Genomic DNA, 13,777 nt, shown 5'->3' with positions numbered 1-13,777 from the left:
ACATGAATAAGAAAGCCGAAAATATGAAAGGAGGGACTTAAAAAGGTCAATTTTTACCCGAATAAAAAAACGAAAGGTAGCTAAAACTAATAACTTGGTATTTACACTGGAAGGAAATTTTGTGGCGGACAAGATTCTTTTTGAACTTCATTAGTTTCGTCTTCCATATGTAGGTACCTACTTTTATACCAGCATAAGAAGTTTTTAAGAATCGTGACCCGTTTTCATGTGGCGTGAAGTTATTGGATTAAACTGGTTAGCAACTAGCGTCACAAAAAGTTCTCAAAATATCCATGAAACCCTCCGAATTTAAAAGTGGGCCTGCACATACTTTGCAAGAACAAGGATTATGTGAAGGCACATAGAGAATGGATTTCTGTTCTGTTATTGGATTAAACTGGTTAGCAACTAGCGTCACAAAAAGTTCTCAAAATATCCATGAAATCCTCCGAATTTAAAAGTGGGCCTGCACAAACTTTGCAAGAACAAGGATTATGTGAATGCACATAGAGAATGGATTTTGATGTTTTCCTTCAGCGGTCCAACATCCCATTCGTCCTTCCCAAATAGAGTGATGACGCCCAACGTGGGGCTCGAACCCACGACCCTGAGATTAAGAGTCTCATGCTCTACCGACTGAGCTAGCCGGGCACTCTGACGTTTCCCATCGTGGACGGACCCAACCCATTTCTTCTGAAATACTGCAATTCTCTCTGGCACTACAGCATAGTTTCTCTTGACTGTTCATTTTCGTTATTTGCTCTTATTACATGAATACGAAAGCCGATGCCAACCCATTTCTTCTGAAATACTGCAATTCTCTCTGGCACTACAGCATAGTTTCTCTTGACTGTTCATTTTCGTTATTTGCTCTTATTACATGAATACGAAAGCCGAAAATATGAAAGGAGGGACTTAAGAAGGTCAATTTTTACCCGAATAAAAAAACGAAAGGTAGCTAAAACTAATAACTTGGTATTTACACTGGAAGGAAATTTTGTGGCGGACAAGATTCTTTTTGAACTTCATTAGTTTCGTCTTCCATATGTAGGTACCTACTTTTATACAAGCATAAGAAGTTTTTAAGAATCGTGACCCGTTTTCATGTGGCGTGAAGTTATTGGATTAAACTGGTTAGCAACTAGCGTCACAAAAAGTTCTCAAAATATCCATGAAATCCTCCGAATTTAAAAGTGGGCCTGCACATACTTTGCAAGAACAAGGATTATGTGAAGGCACATAGAGAATGGATTTCTGTTCTGTTATAGGATTAAACTGGTTAGCAACTAGCGTCACAAAAAGTTCTCAAAATATCCATGAAATCCTCCGAATTTAAAAGTGGGCCTGCACATACTTTGCAAGAACAAGGATTATGTGAATGCACATAGAGAATGGATTTTGATGTTTTCCTTCAGCGGTCCAACATCCCATTCGTCCTTCCCAAATAGAGTGATGACGCCCAACGTGGGGCTCAAACCCACGACCCTGAGATTAAGAGTCTCATGCTCTACCGACTGAGCTAGCCGGGCACTCTGACGTTTCCCATCGTGGACGGACCCAACCCATTTCTTCTGAAATACTGCAATTCTCTCTGGCACTACAGCATAGTTTCTCTTGACTGTTCATTTTCGTTATTTGCTCTTATTACATGAATACGAAAGCCGATGCCAACCCATTTCTTCTGAAATACTGCAATTCTCTCTGGCACTACAGCATAGTTTCTCTTGACTGTTCATTTTCGTTATTTGCTCTTATTACATGAATAAGAAAGCCGAAAATATGAAAGGAGGGACTTAAAAAGGTCAATTTTTACCCGAATAAAAAAACGAAAGGTAGCTAAAACTAATAACTTGGTATTTACACTGGAAGGAAATTTTGTGGCGGACAAGATTCTTTTTGAACTTCATTAGTTTCGTCTTCCATATGTAGGTACCTACTTTTATACCAGCATAAGAAGTTTTTAAGAATCGTGACCCGTTTTCATGTGGCGTGAAGTTATTGGATTAAACTGGTTAGCAACTAGCGTCACAAAAAGTTCTCAAAATATCCATGAAACCCTCCGAATTTAAAAGTGGGCCTGCACATACTTTGCAAGAACAAGGATTATGTGAAGGCACATAGAGAATGGATTTCTGTTCTGTTATTGGATTAAACTGGTTAGCAACTAGCGTCACAAAAAGTTCTCAAAATATCCATGAAATCCTCCGAATTTAAAAGTGGGCCTGCACATACTTTGCAAGAACAAGGATTATGTGAATGCACATAGAGAATGGATTTTGATGTTTTCCTTCAGCGGTCCAACATCCCATTCGTCCTTCCCAAATAGAGTGATGACGCCCAACGTGGGGCTCGAACCCACGACCCTGAGATTAAGAGTCTCATGCTCTACCGACTGAGCTAGCCGGGCACTCTGACGTTTCCCATCGTGGACGGACCCAACCCATTTCTTCTGAAATACTGCAATTCTCTCTGGCACTACAGCATAGTTTCTCTTGACTGTTCATTTTCGTTATTTGCTCTTATTACATGAATACGAAAGACGATGCCAACCCATTTCTTCTGAAATACTGCAATTCTCTCTGGCACTACAGCATAGTTTCTCTTGACTGTTCATTTTCGTTATTTGCTCTTATTACATGAATACGAAAGCCGATGCCAACCCATTTCTTCTGAAATACTGCAATTCTCTCTGGCACTACAGCATAGTTTCTCTTGACTGTTCATTTTCGTTATTTGCTCTTATTACATGAATAAGAAAGCCGAAAATATGAAAGGAGGGACTTAAAAAGGTCAATTTTTACCCGAATAAAAAAACGAAAGGTAGCTAAAACTAATAACTTGGTATTTACACTGGAAGGAAATTTTGTGGCGGACAAGATTCTTTTTGAACTTCATTAGTTTCGTCTTCCATATGTAGGTACCTACTTTTATACCAGCATAAGAAGTTTTTAAGAATCGTGACCCGTTTTCATGTGGCGTGAAGTTATTGGATTAAACTGGTTAGCAACTAGCGTCACAAAAAGTTCTCAAAATATCCATGAAATCCTCCGAATTTAAAAGTGGGCCTGCACATACTTTGCAAGAACAAGGATTATGTGAATGCACATAGAGAATGGATTTTGATGTTTTCCTTCAGCGGTCCAACATCCCATTCGTCCTTCCCAAATAGAGTGATGACGCCCAACGTGGGGCTCGAACCCACGACCCTGAGATTAAGAGTCTCATGCTCTACCGACTGAGCTAGCCGGGCACTCTGACGTCTCCCATCGTGGACGGACCCAACCCATTTCTTCTGAAATACTGCAATTCTCTCTGGCACTACAGCATAGTTTCTCTTGACTGTTCATTTTCGTTATTTGCTCTTATTACATGAATACGAAAGCCGATGCCAACCCATTTCTTCTGAAATACTGCAATTCTCTCTGGCACTACAGCATAGTTTCTCTTGACTGTTCATTTTCGTTATTTGCTCTTATTACATGAATAAGAAAGCCGAAAATATGAAAGGAGGGACTTAAAAAGGTCAATTTTTACCCGAATAAAAAAACGAAAGGTAGCTAAAACTAATAACTTGGTATTTACACTGGAAGGAAATTTTGTGGCGGACAAGATTCTTTTTGAACTTCATTAGTTTCGTCTTCCATATGTAGGTACCTACTTTTATACCAGCATAAGAAGTTTTTAAGAATCGTGACCCGTTTTCATGTGGCGTGAAGTTATTGGATTAAACTGGTTAGCAACTAGCGTCACAAAAAGTTCTCAAAATATCCATGAAACCCTCCGAATTTAAAAGTGGGCCTGCACATACTTTGCAAGAACAAGGATTATGTGAAGGCACATAGAGAATGGATTTCTGTTCTGTTATTGGATTAAACTGGTTAGCAACTAGCGTCACAAAAAGTTCTCAAAATATCCATGAAATCCTCCGAATTTAAAAGTGGGCCTGCACATACTTTGCAAGAACAAGGATTATGTGAATGCACATAGAGAATGGATTTTGATGTTTTCCTTCAGCGGTCCAACATCCCATTCGTCCTTCCCAAATAGAGTGATGACGCCCAACGTGGGGCTCGAACCCACGACCCTGAGATTAAGAGTCTCATGCTCTACCGACTGAGCTAGCCGGGCACTCTGACGTTTCCCATCGTGGACGGACCCAACCCATTTCTTGTGAAATACTGCAATTCTCTCTGGCACTACAGCATAGTTTCTCTTGACTGTTCATTTTCGTTATTTGCTCTTATTACATGAATACGAAAGCCGATGCCAACCCATTTCTTCTGAAATACTGCAATTCTCTCTGGCACTACAGCATAGTTTCTCTTGACTGTTCATTTTCGTTATTTGCTCTTATTACATGAATAAGAAAGCCGAAAATATGAAAGGAGGGACTTAAAAAGGTCAATTTTTACCCGAATAAAAAAACGAAAGGTAGCTAAAACTAATAACTTGGTATTTACACTGGAAGGAAATTTTGTGGCGGACAAGATTCTTTTTGAACTTCATTAGTTTCGTCTTCCATATGTAGGTACCTACTTTTATACCAGCATAAGAAGTTTTTAAGAATCGTGACCCGTTTTCATGTGGCGTGAAGTTATTGGATTAAACTGGTTAGCAACTAGCGTCACAAAAAGTTCTCAAAATATCCATGAAACCCTCCGAATTTAAAAGTGGGCCTGCACATACTTTGCAAGAACAAGGATTATGTGAAGGCACATAGAGAATGGATTTCTGTTCTGTTATTGGATTAAACTGGTTAGCAACTAGCGTCACAAAAAGTTCTCAAAATATCCATGAAATCCTCCGAATTTAAAAGTGGGCCTGCACATACTTTGCAAGAAGAAGGATTATGTGAATGCACATAGAGAATGGATTTTGATGTTTTCCTTCAGCGGTCCAACATCCCATTCGTCCTTCCCAAATAGAGTGATGACGCCCAACGTGGGGCTCGAACCCACGACCCTGAGATTAAGAGTCTCATGCTCTACCGACTGAGCTAGCCGGGCACTCTGACGTTTCCCATCGTGGACGGACCCAACCCATTTCTTGTGAAATACTGCAATTCTCTCTGGCACTACAGCATAGTTTCTCTTGACTGTTCATTTTCGTTATTTGCTCTTATTACATGAATACGAAAGCCGATGCCAACCCATTTCTTCTGAAATACTGCAATTCTCTCTGGCACTACAGCATAGTTTCTCTTGACTGTTCATTTTCGTTATTTGCTCTTATTACATGAATAAGAAAGCCGAAAATATGAAAGGAGGGACTTAAAAAGGTCAATTTTTACCCGAATAAAAAAACGAAAGGTAGCTAAAACTAATAACTTGGTATTCACACTGGAAGGAAATTTTGTGGCGGACAAGATTCTTTTTGAACTTCATTAGTTTCGTCTTCCATATGTAGGTACCTACTTTTATACAAGCATAAGAAGTTTTTAAGAATCGTGACCCGTTTTCATGTGGCGTGAAGTTATTGGATTAAACTGGTTAGCAACTAGCGTCACAAAAAGTTCTCAAAATATCCATGAAATCCTCCGAATTTAAAAGTGGGCCTGCACATACTTTGCAAGAACAAGGATTATGTGAAGGCACATAGAGAATGGATTTCTGTTCTGTTATTGGATTAAACTGGTTAGCAACTAGCGTCACAAAAAGTTCTCAAAATATCCATGAAATCCTCCGAATTTAAAAGTGGGCCTGCACATACTTTGCAAGAACAAGGATTATGTGAAGGCACATAGAGAATGGATTTCTGTTCTGTTATTGGATTAAACTGGTTAGCAACTAGCGTCACAAAAAGTTCTCAAAATATCCATGAAATCCTCCGAATTTAAAAGTGGGCCTGCACATACTTTGCAAGAACAAGGATTATGTGAATGCACATAGAGAATGGATTTTGATGTTTTCCTTCAGCGGTCCAACATCCCATTCGTCCTTCCCAAATAGAGTGATGACGCCCAACGTGGGGCTCGAACCCACGACCCTGAGATTAAGAGTCTCATGCTCTACCGACTGAGCTAGCCGGGCACTCTGACGTTTCCCATCGTGGACGGACCCAACCCATTTCTTCTGAAATACTGCAATTCTCTCTGGCACCACAGCAGTTTCTCTTCTCTGTTCATTTCCGTTATTTGCTCTTATTACATGAATACGAAAGCCGATGCCAACCCATTTCTTCTGAAATACTGCAATTCTCTCTGGCACCACAGCAGTTTCTCTTCTCTGTTCATTTCCGTTATTTGCTCTTATTACATGAATACGAAAGCCGGAAATATGAAAGGAGGGACTTAAAAAGGTCAATTTTACCCGAATAAAAAAACGAAAGGTAGCTAAAACTAATAACTTGGTATTTACACTGGAAGGAAATTTTGTGGCGGACAAGATTCTTTTTGAACTTCATTAGTTTCGTCTTCCATATGTAGGTACCTACTTTTATACCAGCATAAGAAGTTTTTAAGAATCGTGACCCGTTTTCATGTGGCGTGAAGTTATTGGATTAAACTGGTTAGCAACTAGCGTCACAAAAAGTTCTCAAAATATCCATGAAACCCTCCGAATTTAAAAGTGGGCCTGCACATACTTTGCAAGAACAAGGATTATGTGAAGGCACATAGAGAATGGATTTCTGTTCTGTTATTGGATTAAACTGGTTAGCAACTAGCGTCACAAAAAGTTCTCAAAATATCCATGAAATCCTCCGAATTTAAAAGTGGGCCTGCACATACTTTGCAAGAACAAGGATTATGTGAATGCACATAGAGAATGGATTTTGATGTTTTCCTTCAGCGGTCCAACATCCCATTCGTCCTTCCCAAATAGAGTGATGACGCCCAACGTGGCGCTCGAACCCACGACCCTGAGATTAAGAGTCTCATGCTCTACCGACTGAGCTAGCCGGGCACTCTGACGTTTCCCATCGTGGACGGACCCAACCCATTTCTTGTGAAATACTGCAATTCTCTCTGGCACTACAGCATAGTTTCTCTTGACTGTTCATTTTCGTTATTTGCTCTTATTACATGAATACGAAAGCCGATGCCAACCCATTTCTTCTGAAATACTGCAATTCTCTCTGGCACTACAGCATAGTTTCTCTTGACTGTTCATTTTCGTTATTTGCTCTTATTACATGAATACGAAAGCCGATGCCAACCCATTTCTTCTGAAATACTGCAATTCTCTCTGGCACCACAGCAGTTTCTCTTCTCTGTTCATTTCCGTTATTTGCTCTTATTACATGAATACGAAAGCCGGAAATATGAAAGGAGGGACTTAAAAAGGTCAATTTTACCCGAATAAAAAAACGAAAGGTAGCTAAAACTAATAACTTGGTATTTACACTGGAAGGAAATTTTGTGGCGGACAAGATTCTTTTTGGCCCAACGTGGGGCTCGAACCCACGACCCTGAGATTAAGAGTCTCATGCTCTACCGACTGAGCTAGCCGGGCACTCTGACGTTTCCCGTCGTGGACGGACCCAACCCATTTCTTTTGAAATACTGCAATTCTCTCTGGCACTACAGCATAGTTTCTCTTCACTGTTCATTTCCGTTATTTGCTCTTATTACATGAATACAAAAGCCGATGCCAACCCATTTCTTCTGAAATACTGCAATTCTCTCTGGCACTACAGCATAGTTTCTCTTGACTGTTCATTTTCGTTATTTGCTCTTATTAAATGAATACGAAAGCCGATGCCAACCCATTTCTTCTGAAATACTGCAATTCTCTCTGGCACTACAGCATAGTTTCTCTTGACTGTTCATTTTCGTTATTTGCTCTTATTACATGAATACGAAAGCCGATGCCAACCCATTTCTTCTGAAATACTGCAATTCTCTCTGGCACCACAGCATAGTTTCTCTTCTCTGTTCATTTCCGTTATTTGCTCTCATTACATGAATACGAAAGCGGGAAATATGAAAGGAGGGACTTAAAAAGGTCAATTTTACCCGTATAAAAAAACGAAAGGTAGCTAAAACTAATAACTTGGTATTTACACTGGAAGGAAATTTTGTGGCGGACAAGATTCTTTTTGAACTTTATTAGTTTCGTCTTCCATATGTAGGTACCTACTTTTATACCAGCATAAGAAGTTTTTAAGAATCGTGACCCGTTTTCATGTGGCGTGAAGTTATTGGATTAAACTGGTTAGCAACTAGCGTCACAAAAAGTTTTCAAAATATCCATGAAACCCTCCGAATTTAAAAGTGGGCCTGCACATACTTTGCAAGAACAAGGATTATGTGAAGGCACATAGAGAATGGATTTCTGTTCTGTTATTGGATTAAACTGGTTAGCAACTAGCGTCACAAAAAGTTCTCAAAATATCCATGAAATCCTCCGAATTTAAAAGTGGGCCTGCACATACTTTGCAAGAACAAGGATTATGTGAAGGCACATAGAGAATGGATTTTGATGTTTTCCTTCAGCGGTCCAACATCCCATTCGTCCTTTCCAAATAGAGTGATGACGCCCAACGTGGGGCTCGAACCCACGACCCTGAGATTAAGAGTCTCATGCTCTACCGACTGAGCTAGCCGGGCACGCTGACGTTTCCCATCGTGGACGGACCCAACCCATTTCTTCTGAAATACTGCAATTCTCTCTGGCACCACAGCAGTTTCTCTTCTCTGTTCATTTCCGTTATTTGCTCTTATTACATGAATACGAAAGCCGGAAATATGAAAGGAGGGACTTAAAAAGGTCAATTTTACCCGAATAAAAAAACGAAAGGTAGCTAAAACTAATAACTTGGTATTTACACTGGAAGTAAATTTTGTGGCGGACAAGATTCTTTTTGAACTTCATTAGTTTCGTCTTCCATATGTAGGTACCTACTTTTATACCAGCACAAGAAATTTTTAAGAATCGTGACCCGTTTTCATGTGGCGTGAAGTTATTGGATTAAACTGGTTAGCAACTAGCGTCACAAAAAGTTTTCAAAATATCCATGAAACCCTCCGAATTTAAAAGTGGGCCTGCACATACTTTGCAAGAACAAGGATTATGTGAAGGCACATAGAGAATGGATTTTGATGTTTTCCTTCAGCAGTCCAACATCCCATTCGTCCTTTCCAAATAGAGTGATGACGCCCAACGTGGGGCTCGAACCCACGACCCTGAGATTAAGAGTCTCATGCTCTACCGACTGAGCTAGCCGGGCACTCTGACGTTTCCCGTCGTGGACGGACCCAACCCATTTCTTCTGAAATACTGCAATTCTCTCTGGCACTACAGCATAGTTTCTCTTCATTGTTCATTTCCGTTATTTGCTCATATTACATGAATAAGAAAGCCGAAAATATGAAAGGAGGGGCTTAAAAAGGTCAATTTTACCCGAATAAAAAAACGAAAGGTAGCTAAAACTAATAACTTGGTATTTACACTGGAAGGAAATTTTGTGGCGGACAAGATTCTTTTTGAACTTTATTAGTTTCGTCTTCCATATGTAGGTACCTACTTTTATACCAGCATAAGAAGTTTTTAAGAATCGTGACCCGTTTTTACATTACATTACATGTCATTTAGCTGACGCTTTTATCCAAAGCGACTTACAATAAGTGCATTCAACCATAGGGTACAAACTCAGGAGAACAAGAAACAAGAAAGTGCAATTTCCTCAAATAAGCGAATTTACAATTTGCTATAGATGAGTGACGTCACAAGTACAATTTAAGTGCTACAATTTGTTAGTCTTTAGTCGAGGTAGAGTCTGAAGAGGTGTGTCTTTAGTTTGCGGCGGAAGATGTGAAGGCTCTCTGCGGTCCTGATGTCTTCAGAGAGCGCGTTCCACCATTTCGGCGCAAGGACAGCGAAGAGTCGAGACCTAGTCGAGTGTTTTGCTCTCAGTGAGGGAGGGACGAGTAGTTTTGCAGATGCAGAGCGGAGAGTGCGGGTTGGGATGTAGGGTTTGACCATGTCCTGGATGTAAGCTGGACCCGATCCATTCACAGCATGGTACGTGAGCACCAGTGTTTTGAACTGGATGCGGGCGGCCACAGGTAGCCAGTGAAGAGAGCGGAGGAGTGGAGTAGTGTGGGAGAATTTCGGAAGGTTGAAGACCAGTCGAGCTGCTGCATTCTGAATGAGCTGCAGAGGTCGAATGGCGGTGGCAGGGAGACCTGCCAGGAGGGAGTTGCAGTAGTCCAGGCGGGAGATGACAAGAGCCTGAATCAGTACCTGCGCTGCCTTCTGAGTGAGAAGGGGACGTATTCTCCTGATGTTGTAGAGCGTGTATCTACAGGATCGCGTTGTCGCAGTGATGTTGGGAGTCAGGGAGAGTTGGTTGTCGAGTGTGACGCCGAGGTTCTTAGCAGTCGAAGTGGGCGTTAGCACAGAGTTTCCAAAGTTGACTGTCAGGTCCTGGGTAAGCGAGTCTTTTCCGGGAAAGAGAAGTAGTTCAGTCTTGTCGGGGTTGATTTTCAGATGGTGGGCGGACATCCACTGAGAGATGTCAGTTAGACAGGCAGAGATCCGAGCCGCCACCTGGGTGTCCGAGTGAGGGAAGGAGAGAATTAGTTGGGTGTCATCGGCATAGCTGTGGTAAGAGAAGCCATGCGAGCGAATGACAGCGCCAAGAGAGTTGGTGTAAAGCTAAAACAGGAGGGGACCCAGCACGGAACCCTGAGGAACTCCAGTAGTAAGAGGACACGGTTCCGACACAGATCCTCGCCAGGTTACCCGGTAGGTGCGGCCATCGAGGTAGGACGAGGTAGGACGTTTTCATGTGGCGTGAAGTTATTGGATTAAACTGGTTAGCAACTAGCGTCACAAAAAGTTTTCAAAATATCCATGAAACCCTCCGAATTTAAAAGTGGGCCTGCACATACTTTGCAAGAACAAGGATTATGTGAAGGCACATAGAGAATGGATTTTGATGTTTTCCTTCAGCAGTCCAACATCCCATTCGTCCTTTCCAAATAGAGTGATGACGCCCAACGTGGGGCTCGAACCCACGACCCTGAGATTAAGAGTCTCATGCTCTACCGACTGAGCTAGCCTGGCATTCTGACGTTTCCCATCGTGGACGGACCCAACCCATTTCTTCTGAAATACTGCAATTCTCTCTGGCACTACAGCAGTTTCTCTTCATTGTTCATTTCCGTTATTTGCTCATATTACATGAATACGAAAGCCGATGCCAACCCATTTCTTCTGAAATACTGCAATTCTCTCTGGCACCACAGCAGTTTCTCTTCTCTGTTCATTTCCGTTATTTGCTCTTATTACATGAATACGAAAGCCGGAAATATGAAAGGAGGGACTTAAAAAGGTCAATTTTACCCGAATAAAAAAACGAAAGGTAGCTAAAACTAATAACTTGGTATTTACACTGGAAGGAAATTTTGTGGCGGACAAGATTCTTTTTGAACTTCATTAGTTTCGTCTTCCATATGTAGGTACCTACTTTTATACAAGCATAAGAAGTTCTTAAGAATCGTGACCCGTTTTCATGTGGCGTGAAGTTATTGGATTAAACTGGTTAGCAACAAGCGTCACAAAAAGTTCTCAAAATATCCATGAAATCCTCCGAATTTAAAAGTGGGCCTGCAAATACTTTGCAAGAACAAGGATTATGTGAATGCACATAGAGAATGGATTTTGATGTTTTCCTTCAGCGGTCCAACATCCCATTCGTCCTTCCCAAATAGAGTGATGACGCCCAACGTGGGGCTCGAACCCACGACCCTGAGATTAAGAGTCTCATGCTCTACCGACTGAGCTAGCCGGGCACTCTGACGTTTCCCATCGTGGACGGACCCAACCCATTTCTTCTGAAATACTGCAATTCTCTCTGGCACTACAGCATAGTTTCTCTTGACTGTTCATTTTCGTTATTTGCTCTTATTACATGAATACGAAAGCCGATGCCAACCCATTTCTTCTGAAATACTGCAATTCTCTCTGGCACTACAGCATAGTTTCTCTTGACTGTTCATTTTCGTTATTTGCTCTTATTACATGAATAAGAAAGCCGAAAATATGAAAGGAGGGACTTAAAAAGGTCAATTTTTACCCGAATAAAAAAACGAAAGGTAGCTAAAACTAATAACTTGGTATTTACACTGGAAGGAAATTTTGTGGCGGACAAGATTCTTTTTGAACTTCATTAGTTTCGTCTTCCATATGTAGGTACCTACTTTTATACCAGCACAAGAAGTTTTTAAGAATCGTGACCCGTTTTCATGTGGCGTGAAGTTATTGGATTAAACTGGTTAGCAACTAGCGTCACAAAAAGTTCTCAAAATATCCATGAAACCCTCCGAATTTAAAAGTGGGCCTGCACATACTTTGCAAGAACAAGGATTATGTGAAGGCACATAGAGAATGGATTTCTGTTCTGTTATTGGATTAAACTGGTTAGCAACTAGCGTCACAAAAAGTTCTCAAAATATCCATGAAATCCTCCGAATTTAAAAGTGGGCCTGCACATACTTTGCAAGAACAAGGATTATGTGAATGCACATAGAGAATGGATTTTGATGTTTTCCTTCAGCGGTCCAACATCCCATTCGTCCTTCCCAAATAGAGTGATGACGCCCAACGTGGGGCTCGAACCCACGACCCTGAGATTAAGAGTCTCATGCTCTACCGACTGAGCTAGCCGGGCACTCTGACGTTTCCCATCGTGGACGGACCCAACCCATTTCTTCTGAAATACTGCAATTCTCTCTGGCACTACAGCATAGTTTCTCTTGACTGTTCATTTTCGTTATTTGCTCTTATTACATGAATACGAAAGCCGATGCCAACCCATTTCTTCTGAAATACTGCAATTCTCTCTGGCACTACAGCATAGTTTCTCTTGACTGTTCATTTTCGTTATTTGCTCTTATTACATGAATAAGAAAGCCGAAAATATGAAAGGAGGGACTTAAAAAGGTCAATTTTTACCCGAATAAAAAAACGAAAGGTAGCTAAAACTAATAACTTGGTATTTACACTGGAAGGAAATTTTGTGGCGGACAAGATTCTTTTTGAACTTCATTAGTTTCGTCTTCCATATGTAGGTACCTACTTTTATACCAGCACAAGAAGTTTTTAAGAATCGTGACCCGTTTTCATGTGGCGTGAAGTTATTGGATTAAACTGGTTAGCAACTAGCGTCACAAAAAGTTCTCAAAATATCCATGAAACCCTCCGAATTTAAAAGTGGGCCTGCACATACTTTGCAAGAACAAGGATTATGTGAAGGCACATAGAGAATGGATTTCTGTTCTGTTATTGGATTAAACTGGTTAGCAACTAGCGTCACAAAAAGTTCTCAAAATATCCATGAAATCCTCCGAATTTAAAAGTGGGCCTGCACATACTTTGCAAGAACAAGGATTATGTGAATGCACATAGAGAATGGATTTTGATGTTTTCCTTCAGCGGTCCAACATCCCATTCGTCCTTCCCAAATAGAGTGATGACGCCCAACGTGGGGCTCGAACCCACGACCCTCAGATTAAGAGTCTCATGCTCTACCGACTGAGCTAGCCGGGCACTCTGACGTTTCCCATCGTGGACGGACCCAACCCATTTCTTGTGAAATACTGCAATTCTCTCTGGCACTACAGCATAGTTTCTCTTGACTGTTCATTTTCGTTATTTGCTCTTATTACATGAATACGAAAGCCGATGCCAACCCATTTCTTGTGAAATACTGCAATTCTCTCTGGCACTACAGCATAGTTTCTCTTGACTGTTCATTTTCGTTATTTGCTCTTATTACATGAATACGAAAGCCGATGCCAACCCATTTCTTCTGAAATACTGCAATTCTCTCT

At 41.0% G+C, this 13,777-nt stretch overlaps 15 non-coding genes across 15 annotated transcripts; all 15 read right to left on the bottom strand.

Moving 5' to 3' along the window:
* Nucleotides 1-578: 578 nt before the first annotated feature.
* trnak-cuu (transfer RNA lysine (anticodon CUU)) lies at nucleotides 579-651 on the bottom strand. Its single transcript has one exon. It is a non-coding gene; the product is annotated as a tRNA-Lys (tRNA).
* Nucleotides 652-1,456: 805 nt separating this feature from the next.
* On the bottom strand, nucleotides 1,457-1,529 carry trnak-cuu (transfer RNA lysine (anticodon CUU)). The gene has a single exon. It is a non-coding gene; the product is annotated as a tRNA-Lys (tRNA).
* Nucleotides 1,530-2,334: 805 nt separating this feature from the next.
* Nucleotides 2,335-2,407, bottom strand: trnak-cuu (transfer RNA lysine (anticodon CUU)). Its single transcript has one exon. It is a non-coding gene; the product is annotated as a tRNA-Lys (tRNA).
* A 770-nt stretch (nucleotides 2,408-3,177) lies between these two features.
* On the bottom strand, nucleotides 3,178-3,250 carry trnak-cuu (transfer RNA lysine (anticodon CUU)). The gene has a single exon. It is a non-coding gene; the product is annotated as a tRNA-Lys (tRNA).
* Nucleotides 3,251-4,055: 805 nt separating this feature from the next.
* Nucleotides 4,056-4,128, bottom strand: trnak-cuu (transfer RNA lysine (anticodon CUU)). Its single transcript has one exon. It is a non-coding gene; the product is annotated as a tRNA-Lys (tRNA).
* An 805-nt stretch (nucleotides 4,129-4,933) lies between these two features.
* Nucleotides 4,934-5,006, bottom strand: trnak-cuu (transfer RNA lysine (anticodon CUU)). Its single transcript has one exon. It is a non-coding gene; the product is annotated as a tRNA-Lys (tRNA).
* Nucleotides 5,007-5,956: 950 nt separating this feature from the next.
* trnak-cuu (transfer RNA lysine (anticodon CUU)) lies at nucleotides 5,957-6,029 on the bottom strand. Its single transcript has one exon. It is a non-coding gene; the product is annotated as a tRNA-Lys (tRNA).
* Nucleotides 6,030-6,829: 800 nt separating this feature from the next.
* trnak-cuu (transfer RNA lysine (anticodon CUU)) lies at nucleotides 6,830-6,902 on the bottom strand. Its single transcript has one exon. It is a non-coding gene; the product is annotated as a tRNA-Lys (tRNA).
* Nucleotides 6,903-7,378: 476 nt separating this feature from the next.
* On the bottom strand, nucleotides 7,379-7,451 carry trnak-cuu (transfer RNA lysine (anticodon CUU)). The gene has a single exon. It is a non-coding gene; the product is annotated as a tRNA-Lys (tRNA).
* A 1,024-nt stretch (nucleotides 7,452-8,475) lies between these two features.
* Nucleotides 8,476-8,548, bottom strand: trnak-cuu (transfer RNA lysine (anticodon CUU)). Its single transcript has one exon. It is a non-coding gene; the product is annotated as a tRNA-Lys (tRNA).
* Nucleotides 8,549-9,095: 547 nt separating this feature from the next.
* trnak-cuu (transfer RNA lysine (anticodon CUU)) lies at nucleotides 9,096-9,168 on the bottom strand. The gene has a single exon. It is a non-coding gene; the product is annotated as a tRNA-Lys (tRNA).
* Nucleotides 9,169-10,936: 1,768 nt separating this feature from the next.
* trnak-cuu (transfer RNA lysine (anticodon CUU)) lies at nucleotides 10,937-11,009 on the bottom strand. Its single transcript has one exon. It is a non-coding gene; the product is annotated as a tRNA-Lys (tRNA).
* A 655-nt stretch (nucleotides 11,010-11,664) lies between these two features.
* trnak-cuu (transfer RNA lysine (anticodon CUU)) lies at nucleotides 11,665-11,737 on the bottom strand. Its single transcript has one exon. It is a non-coding gene; the product is annotated as a tRNA-Lys (tRNA).
* Nucleotides 11,738-12,542: 805 nt separating this feature from the next.
* trnak-cuu (transfer RNA lysine (anticodon CUU)) lies at nucleotides 12,543-12,615 on the bottom strand. Its single transcript has one exon. It is a non-coding gene; the product is annotated as a tRNA-Lys (tRNA).
* An 805-nt stretch (nucleotides 12,616-13,420) lies between these two features.
* On the bottom strand, nucleotides 13,421-13,493 carry trnak-cuu (transfer RNA lysine (anticodon CUU)). The gene has a single exon. It is a non-coding gene; the product is annotated as a tRNA-Lys (tRNA).
* Nucleotides 13,494-13,777: the final 284 nt, after the last annotated feature.

The sequence above is a fragment of the Gasterosteus aculeatus genome, chromosome 11 (genome assembly GCF_964276395.1).
Source record: "Gasterosteus aculeatus chromosome 11, fGasAcu3.hap1.1, whole genome shotgun sequence".
NCBI lineage: Eukaryota > Metazoa > Chordata > Actinopteri > Perciformes > Gasterosteidae > Gasterosteus > Gasterosteus aculeatus.
The sequence above is the reverse complement of the archived record's forward strand: the minus strand, read 5'-3'. Positions and strand labels throughout refer to the sequence as shown.